Here is an 11,018-nt window from a genome sequence, read left to right as displayed (position 1 = left end):
GTTAGTGTTAGTTAGCTAGTTATGTACATATAAATTACAATTTCTCGCAAGTTGTAGTTCAGTTACTTAGCTGAATGTGGATTCACACTTTCTCAGCTTCTTTTTTTCTACTCCTTTCTCTCTGAACTTCTCCTCCGAGGCTTAGTACCTTTCATAATAGATTTAACTAGATATTATCTAATAGTTCTCAAACTTTATTTTTTTTATTAATTTTACGCTGAATTCTCTCTTTTTGTTAATTAAAAAGGATCATGCTCTAATAAACTTTTAAGATCATATAAATTTGATATCATATTATAAAATATATTTTTTAAAAATTTTAAACTGATAAAAAAATACATTAATGATATTATATATATATCTGTAATAGATATATATGTTCTGTATTTCTATCTTGAGATTTTGCGTATTTATTAGTGAAGATGTTATGTATAATATAAGTCCGTAAAATAAGATTACTGCTCCATGAGACTCGTAAGTTCTAATTAACAATTTGCGAGTGTTTTCTTCTACAATATATGTGCTAACACCATGCAAATATAATTAGTGAGGCCACCAAAATTCCTTTAATTTCTGGCGTGGGGTGATGAAAAACCAAAGAATATGTGGGGCGGCCATGCAAGTAGATGCTATCTAATTTACACCGATATCCAATTTTTTTATTTTACTTTCATGGATTTTTCTTTTATATGTGTGTGAGTTCATAATTTTAACCTAACCTATTTTACTAGATTTTTGTCTCTGAATAAAGCTATAATATTTCATAAATTATATCCCTTAATTAGTTGAAATAAGTTCTTTTAATTATATGTATCGAATAGATAACCAATTTTAGTTGTTCTAAAAGTTAGAACATATTTAATTATTATTTTCTTAAGCTTAGTTTCTATATATTACGGTTTAATTCTCGTATTTGATCTAAAGTTATGGTCAATCTAAGAACATTTTTTTTAAAAGTATACCAGTTCATAAAAGATATAATCTGAATCATATCCCATTACGTAGATCTATCTGTTTTTTTTTTAATTTATCTTTTATCTAATACTATAAATGAAAAAAAATTAACACAAAATATGCTATCTATCTCTCATTCTTACATCACTTAAACTAACTTCAATGTCGTAATTAACCTTGTATTTCGATTTTACATATCTACGTTCTATAACTACTAGATGTAATTCTAAATACACTATTGAAATATTTTTTATATAAACTTTTCCGTTCTATGAATTTTCCACATAAAACAATAATCAATATTTAATTATTTATTCCATTCTTTTCATCTAAATATATATATTTTAAAAAACAAAATAAAATTTCACTTAGTTTTTTGCCGTTCATTTTTTTTCTTTTCATCCAAATATATATCATTCACGATATTACTTTTTTTTTTAAAAACTTAAGCTGATAAAAATAAATAATATAATTGAAGCTACCAAGAATTAAAGTAGAGAAATTAAGTCGTGATTAAAGTATCTTGATTCTTGGACATACATCAAGCATAATAAGTTATCACTCATTAAACTTAAAATTATCTTAACTAATCACCAAATAAATCTAATTAAGTTGAGGCATTCTTATATATTTCGTAGAATTAGTAAAAAGGCGCCAAATATTCCAGTAACTTGTACATTATTTTATTTTTCCAAGCTAGCATTTAGCATATGCAAGTCCTAATACACTTGCGTATAATTCGTTTTGCTTCTACGTTTGTAATTGTACAACTCTATAACTTTTTCAATATTCTTTCTCACTATGATGTTTATATATACACACAAGCCACTTTAAATGGTGCATCTATCGATCATATTGAAAACTAAGTCCAAAACTCTTACTGATGAGACGCCAAAAAAATTAAATACCCATTATATTAAAGTTAGTTTGATGAGACAAGAATAATAATGATGATTTGAAAACAAGTTGAATTTTTTCTGGATATACCCAAGATTAAATGATAATGTATCTGAAGTTCTGGTCTTTTAATTTGCGACAATGTGGTGTCTTGTATGACAAATATGATGACCAATAAATTGATCAAAATAATAAATACTTTATTCCAATGTACTTTTTCGGTAGTGAAACAATCCTCTCGTTGGTGTACATTCTTTGTTGAGAAGTAGTCATGTAATAGTGTTTTTTAGTTCTTGTGTTCAATTTGTTGTTTTAAACAAAAGTAAAATTAAAAAATTTCAATCCATGGTTTAAGAAAAAGTATTGTTAACCAATAATTTTTAGTCAATAAAATAACTAATAATTCACAATAAAAATAAATATTTAAAATTAGAAATAATAAAAATATCTAAAATTCAAATAAAAAATTTAGAATTTAGGGTTTATGATTTAGAAATTAGAATTTATGATTTACGATTTAAGATTCAGTGTTTAGTGTTTAGCGTTTAATATTTAAGATCTAAAATTTAGGGTTTAAAATTTAAGGTGATTGGTGGTAGCTAGGTAGCCGACAGCAATAAAGTGACTGGTGATGGAAATGGATAACTTTTGATGGTAGATGAAATTGTGGTGTTGAGAGAAAGAAAAAAAAATATAAAAGAATAATTTTAAAAAAATATGAATGAGTATTGATTTTTTTTAGATTATTGATTGATGTTGGTTAATTTTTTGTTAGTTACCTACTATAGACTCATCCTTAAACACTTCTTGCTAAGTATGGAGTGTTGTACACCTTGTGAATTTATTAAATTTGAACTCTTTATTTATTATATTTTATTTGAATGGTCTAGATTTAAAAAGACAACTTGTTAATCAGGTTAATCATTTTTTTACAAGTTTTAGATTTTTTTGTAAATCTCAAATATTGGGCTGAAGTTTAAAATAAAAAAATAGTATATAAATATTAAAAATAACATGTCTTGAATAGAATAATAAAAGATTTTGTATTATATTAATTTAATTAAAAAAATCATATATATAACATAAAAAACAAACAAACATATAATAATTTTATTTTGTGCGAAGCAAAAATTCATATAATTTTTTATTAACAATTTTTTTATTGAAATATGTCATTTTACTATATTTATAATATATTATTTGGGATAATTATATTATTTTAGTTAATATATATTATTAAAAAAATATTTAAAATTTATTATTTTGTATTAAGAATATTATTAAAATATATTATTAGTTTTTCTTAAAGTAATATTTTCTTTTATTTGGTTCAAACACTGTGACAATAAAATTTTTTTACGTCTACTCAATAAATATTATATTCATTTATTTTTATATTATATGTAAAATAAATAGTTAATGTTTAAAAAAAGTTACTAAAAGAAAGAAGTATTTTTTTTACCAACTCTTAGATGAAAACTATGTCATTTGAAATATAACTCGTTGATAAAGAAAGAAATATTCTTAATTATATATTAAATAGAATAATTATTTATTAGGCTCATTCTTATACAAATAATTTTTTTTTAATTTTATATCTGTAATATTTTATACCAATTAACTTTAAAATTTAATTATTTTTTGAATAAATTAATAAAAAAATAATACAAATAATTGTTTAAATATAATTGTATTTTAATTTTTTATTTTATTACGTACAATTTGAGGATAATTTGAAATAAAAGATAATAAATTTGTTGTAACTGCCATCTATTTTGTGCTTTGACTATGTCGTCATCTGACATTCATGGTGCCTTCATGGAGACCGAGATTCTTCTACAGAATCAATTTTGCGTTTGGAGTTAGCCATCCACCAACAACGACAGACATGCGTCTTCCTTTTCTATGACAGCAATTTTTTTCGGACTTTGGAGATATCTCTTAATAACAAGGAGCTAAAAGGTCACCAGACCAAGTGTTGGCTCCATTCAACAAATGAGAAATAAAGCATACTTAATTAATGCCATCATTCTTTTGCCTGTCACGTTTTATTAATTGCTATAAATTCTAAAGGTTCTTATTTCTCCATCAATTATATTATTTCATTCCCTTTTGAAACGCATTAATTAAAAGGAAAATACTGAAGATGTGGCTTTTCTTTTGGTCCAGAAGAATGGAGAGCCACAAAGAAAACAAGAACAAAAAAAAGTTAAATTCGATCTGGTGCATGAATGTTTACAACTTTTTCTCCCGAGATCATCAACGTTACTTAGTTTCATTCACGTTTAATAGGTGAATATATAGTTTTGGATTTAATTTCTATAAACTATATATTCGTACAATGATACTTCACAAAAACAATTAATTACATATTGGTACATCTAGCTAGTAATAAAAATAATTATATTTTACACTCTTATTAACTTATGGAAATGATAAAACAAATATTAATTAGATGAGGAAATACAACTTTTAAACTTTTTACAACTATTTCTTTTGTTATTATATGTAAAAATCAAATTCTAATATTTTAATTTGATAGGTGTGAAAGGTATTTCCACATTCACTTTAGGATAAAGGCAAACACGTGGTTGGTGTAAATCCACTATTTTTTTTTTGTGTGATTTCAAACGATGCTTTTATATATATATATATATATATATATATATGCCCTACCAAAAAAGAGACAAAATTTATAACGTGCTATTCTCTTATCTAACGCATAAAGATTTACCTCCATGAAAAGAATAATTCGTTCATTGCATTCTTTCGGATAATTCCTTGCTATTTCACAACCTTTTTTGGTGAGGATTGTGTTGCAACTTAAATTTAGGAGTTGCTATTGTTTCGAGCTAACCAACGAATTTTGTGGTTTTTTGACCCAATCTAACATACCAAAATTTTTGGATTGAATTAAAATTTGGGTAACCACAGTTCGGTTCAGTTGCCTATTTATTTTTTGAGATAATACTCAATTTGACTCCTAAATTTGTACGTACAACTCTCAATTTAGTTTCTAAAGTTTCAATTTTCTTTATTTAGTATCCAAACTTTGTGAACATAATTTATGTTAGTTCTTGAAACAATTTTTAACGTACAAACGTTAATAGAACACTGTCGTGAACAGCCGAATGCCACATGATATGGTCATCATCAATATAAGTTATAACTCGACTTCGTAACCGCCATCAACATGAGCTATAACTCATTATCACCCGTTACAAACTCGAATTTTATGAGCCACAACTCGGTAACATCAACACTCTATCATAATCGACGTATAAACAGCTTACTAATCAATGGCATTATTAACCGTTCCAAAACCGACGATTACAAAGATGCAACGGACAAAGAAAACCCGTTATATAAAGAAAGGTAAAGTGTATCTCGATTTTCAAGTTCGAATAAGACAAAATACTGACTTAAGCATTGGAGTGCCTTTGCAGGTACACTCCTCCTCCTCTTCATTGCTCGTGCTCCCATACTACGGCACAAGAAAAAAGCTCGGACCCAAGAGTTGGACGATTCAGCCTCCGAGGATATAGCTCGGCGGACACCAGGTAGTTGAAGCCGATCTATTTAGCAGGCAAGATCAATTGGCGCCCACCGTGGGGCCGAGGAAATCAATTCTTTCTTTTGGTCCCATTACCTTCTCTCACACTCATGGCTGACGTACCACCTCCTTCACTATCCGAACTTATGCGGATGGTGGCTGAGCTACAACAAGCTAATCAGCGAATGGCCGATGAAAACCAAATGATGGCTGCTCAGATCGCTGAACTGAACCATACTCAGATCGAACATAACGACACTCATCACCAACAACAAGAAGATAATGAGCACCATTTCTAGCCCTCTCATGTTTCGGAGACTATCCGAGTCGAGGAGGTTCAACCCGAAGATGAAAAGGAAGAGTCTGACGAACTTGTAGGACCCTTCACAGAAGAAGTAATGAACTTCGAATTGCCGAAGAGATTCACCCTGCCACTAACCCTCACCCCTTATGATGGGCTCGGAGACCCGAAGAAATTTCTCAAAAAGCTCCGATCAATAATGATCGTCAACGGTGCATTGGATACGGTTTTATGCCGTTGTTTTCCAAATTATTTAGACGATCCTGTACTTGATTGGTTGTGTGCTTTGCCTGCAGGTTCTATCTCGCGATTTCAGCAGCTGGCGAAGCTATTTGAAGAACACTTTGCCGGGTTTGCGATTTATCTGCACGACTCTGATTATCTGAATACGATCAAACAGGGACCGAATGAAAGCCTGAAGGACTATATGACCTGCTTCACCAAAGTCGCCATCAGCATACCAGACCTCCACCCCGAGGTTCACCTACACGCAATCAAAAGCGGACTTCGCCCCGGAAAATTCTAGGAGACCATCGCAGTGGCCAAGCCGAGGACCCTTGCAGAGTTTCGCGAAAAAGCAAAAGGCCAAATTGATATCGAAGAACTCAGACAAGCTCGGAAATCTGAAAAGACAAACTACCGAGATGATGATAAGGCTCTAAGCACTAAGAAAAATTTTAAACTAACCCTTCATTTTGATTCCTATATGCAGTTCAATACTAAGCGGCACCGACGTTTTGTTCTATTCCACATTCCAAAAAATGAAGCTCAGCGACAACATGCTGCAGTCGACAGGAGGAGACTTAGTTGGATTCTCAGGAGAGCGAGTCCCAATACAGGATTCAGTGTGGTTGCAAACCACACTGGATGATCATCCTCTTTCAAAAATATATGATATTCAATATTTAGTAGTCGATTATTTTAGTCCATATAATCTTATACTTGGCCGACCTTTTTTAAACAAGTTTGGCGCAATTGTTTCTACAGTTCATCTGTGTGTTAAGTTTCCTCTGCAAAACGATCAAGTTGTAACAGTCCACGGAGATCACAAAGAAGCACGCCAATGTTACAACATCAGCATGAAACTCCAAAATCGTCCCAGGAAACAGGTTAACAACGTTGGCCTTCCGAACGAAAGCAGCGCACTTACCGACCTTGATCCAAGGGCCGACTTTCTCGAATGTCCCAAACCATCCGACGACCTGCAGAAAGTATATTTTAATAATGATCCCAACAAATTTACTTATGTAGGTATGTTGATCGACACATCAGAACTAAAGGCCATCACTAACTTCCTACAAAATCAAGCCGACCTTTTCGCCTAGACACCTTCAGACATGCCTGACATCGACCCACAAATAATCAGTCACAAACTAGCAATAAGCTCGTCAGCCCGACCAGTACAGTAGAAGAAAAGAAAACTCGGTGAAGAGAAGAAAAGAGCATCACTAGAAGAGACTCAAAAGCTCATCAACACAGAATTTATCAAAGAAATACGATTCACTACCTAGCTAGCAAATGTGGTAATGGTAAGAAAACAAAACGGTAAGTGGCGCATGTGCGTCGACTTCACTGACTTAAACAAGGCATGCCCTAAGGATTCTTATCCCTTACCATCCATAGATTCCTTGGTAGATAATGCCTCAGGTTATGCTACCTTAAGTTTTATGGATGCGTATTCGGGGTATAATCAAATCCTCATGCACCCCTCCGATCAAAGTAAAACGGCATTTATTACTGATTTCAGTAACTATTGTTATAAAGTTATGCCATTTGGATTAAAGAATGCAGGTGCAACTTATCAACGTCTTATGGGCAAGGTCTTCGTCAAACAGATAGGCAGAAACATCGAAGTCTATGTCGATGATATGGTCGCCAAGACACAGATCGGGAAAAACCATCTCGACGACTTAGCAGAAATATTCGGCCAAATACGCCACTACAACATGCGCCTCAATCCCGAAAAATGTGCATTCACCGTTCAAGGGGGTAAGTTTTTAGGATTTCTACTAACACGCAGGGGAATCGAGGCGAATCCAGACAAATACCGAGCAGTTCTGGATATGGCCAGCCCGACGACAATAAAGGAAGTTCAGCGCCTTACAGGAAAACTTGCCGCCCTCTCAAGATTTGTCCCATGCATAGCTTCAACATCTATTCCTTTTTTCCAAACAATAAAAAAGAAAAGCAAATTTCAATGGAACGACGACTGTGAGAAAGCTTTTGCAAAACTAAAAACAACCCTCTCACAACCGCCGATTCTGCAAAAACCCCTCCAAGGGGAGAATTTGTTTTTATATTTATCAGTTACTGATTGGGCGATAAGCTCGGCTCTTGTTACAGAAAGGAACAAAGTACAGCATTCGATATATTTTGTCAGTAAAACTCTTCAGCACGCCAAACTCAACTATCCGAGGATAGAGAAGCTCGCATTAGCTCTGATATTCTCGGCTCAACAACTCCGACCTTATTTCTAGAGCCATGTCATCTACATCAGAACCGACCATCCATTAAGACAGGTATTACACAAACCAAAAATTACAGGCAGACTTATAAAATGGGCAGTGGAGTTGTCCGAGTTCGACATCAGGTACCAATCCAGAGGCCCAATTAAGTCCCAATTCCTGGCCGATTTCATTGCCAAACTTACAATACCATCAGAAGAAGATCACACAAAGCAATGGACTTTGTATGTGGATGGCTCCTCTAATAATGGGGGTTGTGGAGCTAGAGTCCGTCTGGAGGCCGAAGATGACTTCATTCTGGAACATTCTTTACACTTAGCTTTCAAAGCTAGCAACAATCAATTCGAATATGAAGCATTACTCGCCATACTACGACTTTGTCTGGATCTCCAAATATCAGCGATAAAGGTATACTGCGAATCTCTACTAATAGTACAACAGGTAAACGACCTTTTTCAGGTAAAGGATCCTCTTCTATCTAAATATCTAATATTAGTAAACAAATTAACTGCAAAATTCTCCAAATTTGAAATACAACCCACAATCATCAACAAAAGAAACACCATTCAAACTAGTATATGGCTCCGAAGCTATGATACCATTGGAGATCTCCCAGAGCTCAATCAGAACCCAACTCGGCAATTACAAAGCTGCTCGAAGATCCGAGCTTAATGTCATTGAAGAAATAAGAGACATCGCCACATTACGACAACGTGTGGCACAGCACGCGCTAGCTCGGCAATACAACAAAGGGGTTAAAAGCAGATTATTCATGAAAGGAGACTTAGTACTTCGTAAGACAGACACTGCTCGAAAACCACCATCACACGAAAAGCTCGCAGCGAACTGGGATGGGCCATACCGAATAGCAGAAGTACTCGGCAATGGAGCGTACAAACTAGAATCAATAGAGGGTAAAATTCTGCCTAATACTTGGAATGTTTCCTCCCTAAAGAAATTCTATAGTTAACAAATCAGGGACAGGCTTGTACTCTTTTTCCTACTACCAAGATTTTATCCCAAAGGATTTTGGTTGGAGAGGTTTTAACGAGGCTAGCCTACCTGCGCCTTTGCATTCAAAGGTTCACCAATTTATCGAATAAATAAAAATTATCTCCTTCTGTTTAACTATGTGAATTATATTATCAGTCAAATATAAGTCTATCTATTATCGATACAACTCGGACAATGACAATACTTGTCTAGTTACAAATTGTTAATACTCGGCAATCCTATCAAACAAAAGGAAATATTCCAAATCAATTTTCGATCAATCAAACACAACTTTCTCTTAAATGAAAAGCGATACCATTAAACACAATAAAAGTTCAAAAGCACCACAAACTACTAGCTATTACATATGCAACACAGCAAAATGTTCCACACGCATATGAAATCCTCTCTAAATTTAGCATACTACACGTTGTCAGCTTGTTCCTCTGCATCACCATCATCCTCAATCAGCCGGCCATCACGGACAATTTTTCCCGGGTCCATCTCGGACAGATCAATCTCTGGTGCCAAAAACCTCACCTGTAGACGTGCTCTCTCAAACCCCTCAACAAAAGAATCCAGAATTTCATCAGTTTTCTTCTTCTCAATCTCTTTAAGTTGAGCAGTGACCTCAATTAGGCGAGATTTCATGTTCGCCAAATCACTTTCCTTTTTCTTCAAATCCTCCACATCCTTAACGTAACTGTCTTTCGTCTCCTTCAACAACTTCTCAGTATCCGTTAGCCGAGTCTGTAGCTCGGTAGCAGCAATTTTGCTCTTAATCAATTCCTCTTTTAACAGAGAAACCTCACCTTTTTCAATGAAACCTTCTTATGCTTCAACTCTTGGCTACGCCCAAGACTAGCCAGTCGCAACCCAACAACCTAGAAACAAAATAAGAAGAATCATATACATGTTTTCAAAAACCAAAAACATTATAAACAAGCTCGGCTATTACCTGCATGTACTGTCTAATCGCCATGTCACCAACCTCTTTTGCAAGAGAAACATCAGTCGAAGACTGGCAATACTCGTCAACTATAGCCATGTAAGGATACTCTTTTCCCCACACAGAAAAGCATTCGCTTTGTTCAGAAATTTCATGAAGCTTCTTTTGATTGCCCATAAAAACCCGTATTTCTTCCAAATGGACCTTTTCCTCCTTTTCACCAGAATCCTCGGACAACTCAACCGCGTCCGACTTCCTTTTCTTCAAAATCACCTTTGTCTGACCCCGAGGAGGTTGAGTGACTTCTCCTGTCACAGCCACCTTTTCAGGGTTAGAAGATGACACTTCCTTCTCTAAATTGTTGTCCTTAAAATGAGACCTTAAAGACGCAGCTGAAACACCTGGATATTTACCACCTGTAACAAATACAACATATTAGAGACCCATCGAGAAAGAACAAACACATCAGACAGAATCCCAAAAACTCACCCAAATAATCTAAAACAGCATCTTTATCCTCTTCCCACTTCAGCAACTCATACATGGAAATAAGATCTTTACGATCAATATTTTCAACCAGGAACTCAATCAAACAAACATTTCTCGAAGATATAACCTCCGGCCCGAGTATATTTTGGGGCTCCGAGCACCAAAACAATGGAAACTTCTCAGCCAGATTTTCATCAATGAAAAAAGGGGAAATCTTTTTCTAAGCCTCTAACTTTGAAATACATTTCCTTAAAATTCTTAAAAGAGGATTTATACAGGTGGAATATACCAAACCCTAGGGTGATATTGAAATTTATCCACCCACCTTTCCATACCCCCTTGGCTTGGAATAAAGAAAAAAACAGATCAACAGATGGCACTTGTTCCAGAAACTCCATCAGGATTTCAAAAGAACGA

The sequence above is a fragment of the Arachis duranensis genome, chromosome 7 (assembly GCF_000817695.3).
Source record: "Arachis duranensis cultivar V14167 chromosome 7, aradu.V14167.gnm2.J7QH, whole genome shotgun sequence".
NCBI lineage: Eukaryota > Viridiplantae > Streptophyta > Magnoliopsida > Fabales > Fabaceae > Arachis > Arachis duranensis.
This window is presented reverse-complemented; position numbering follows the sequence as displayed.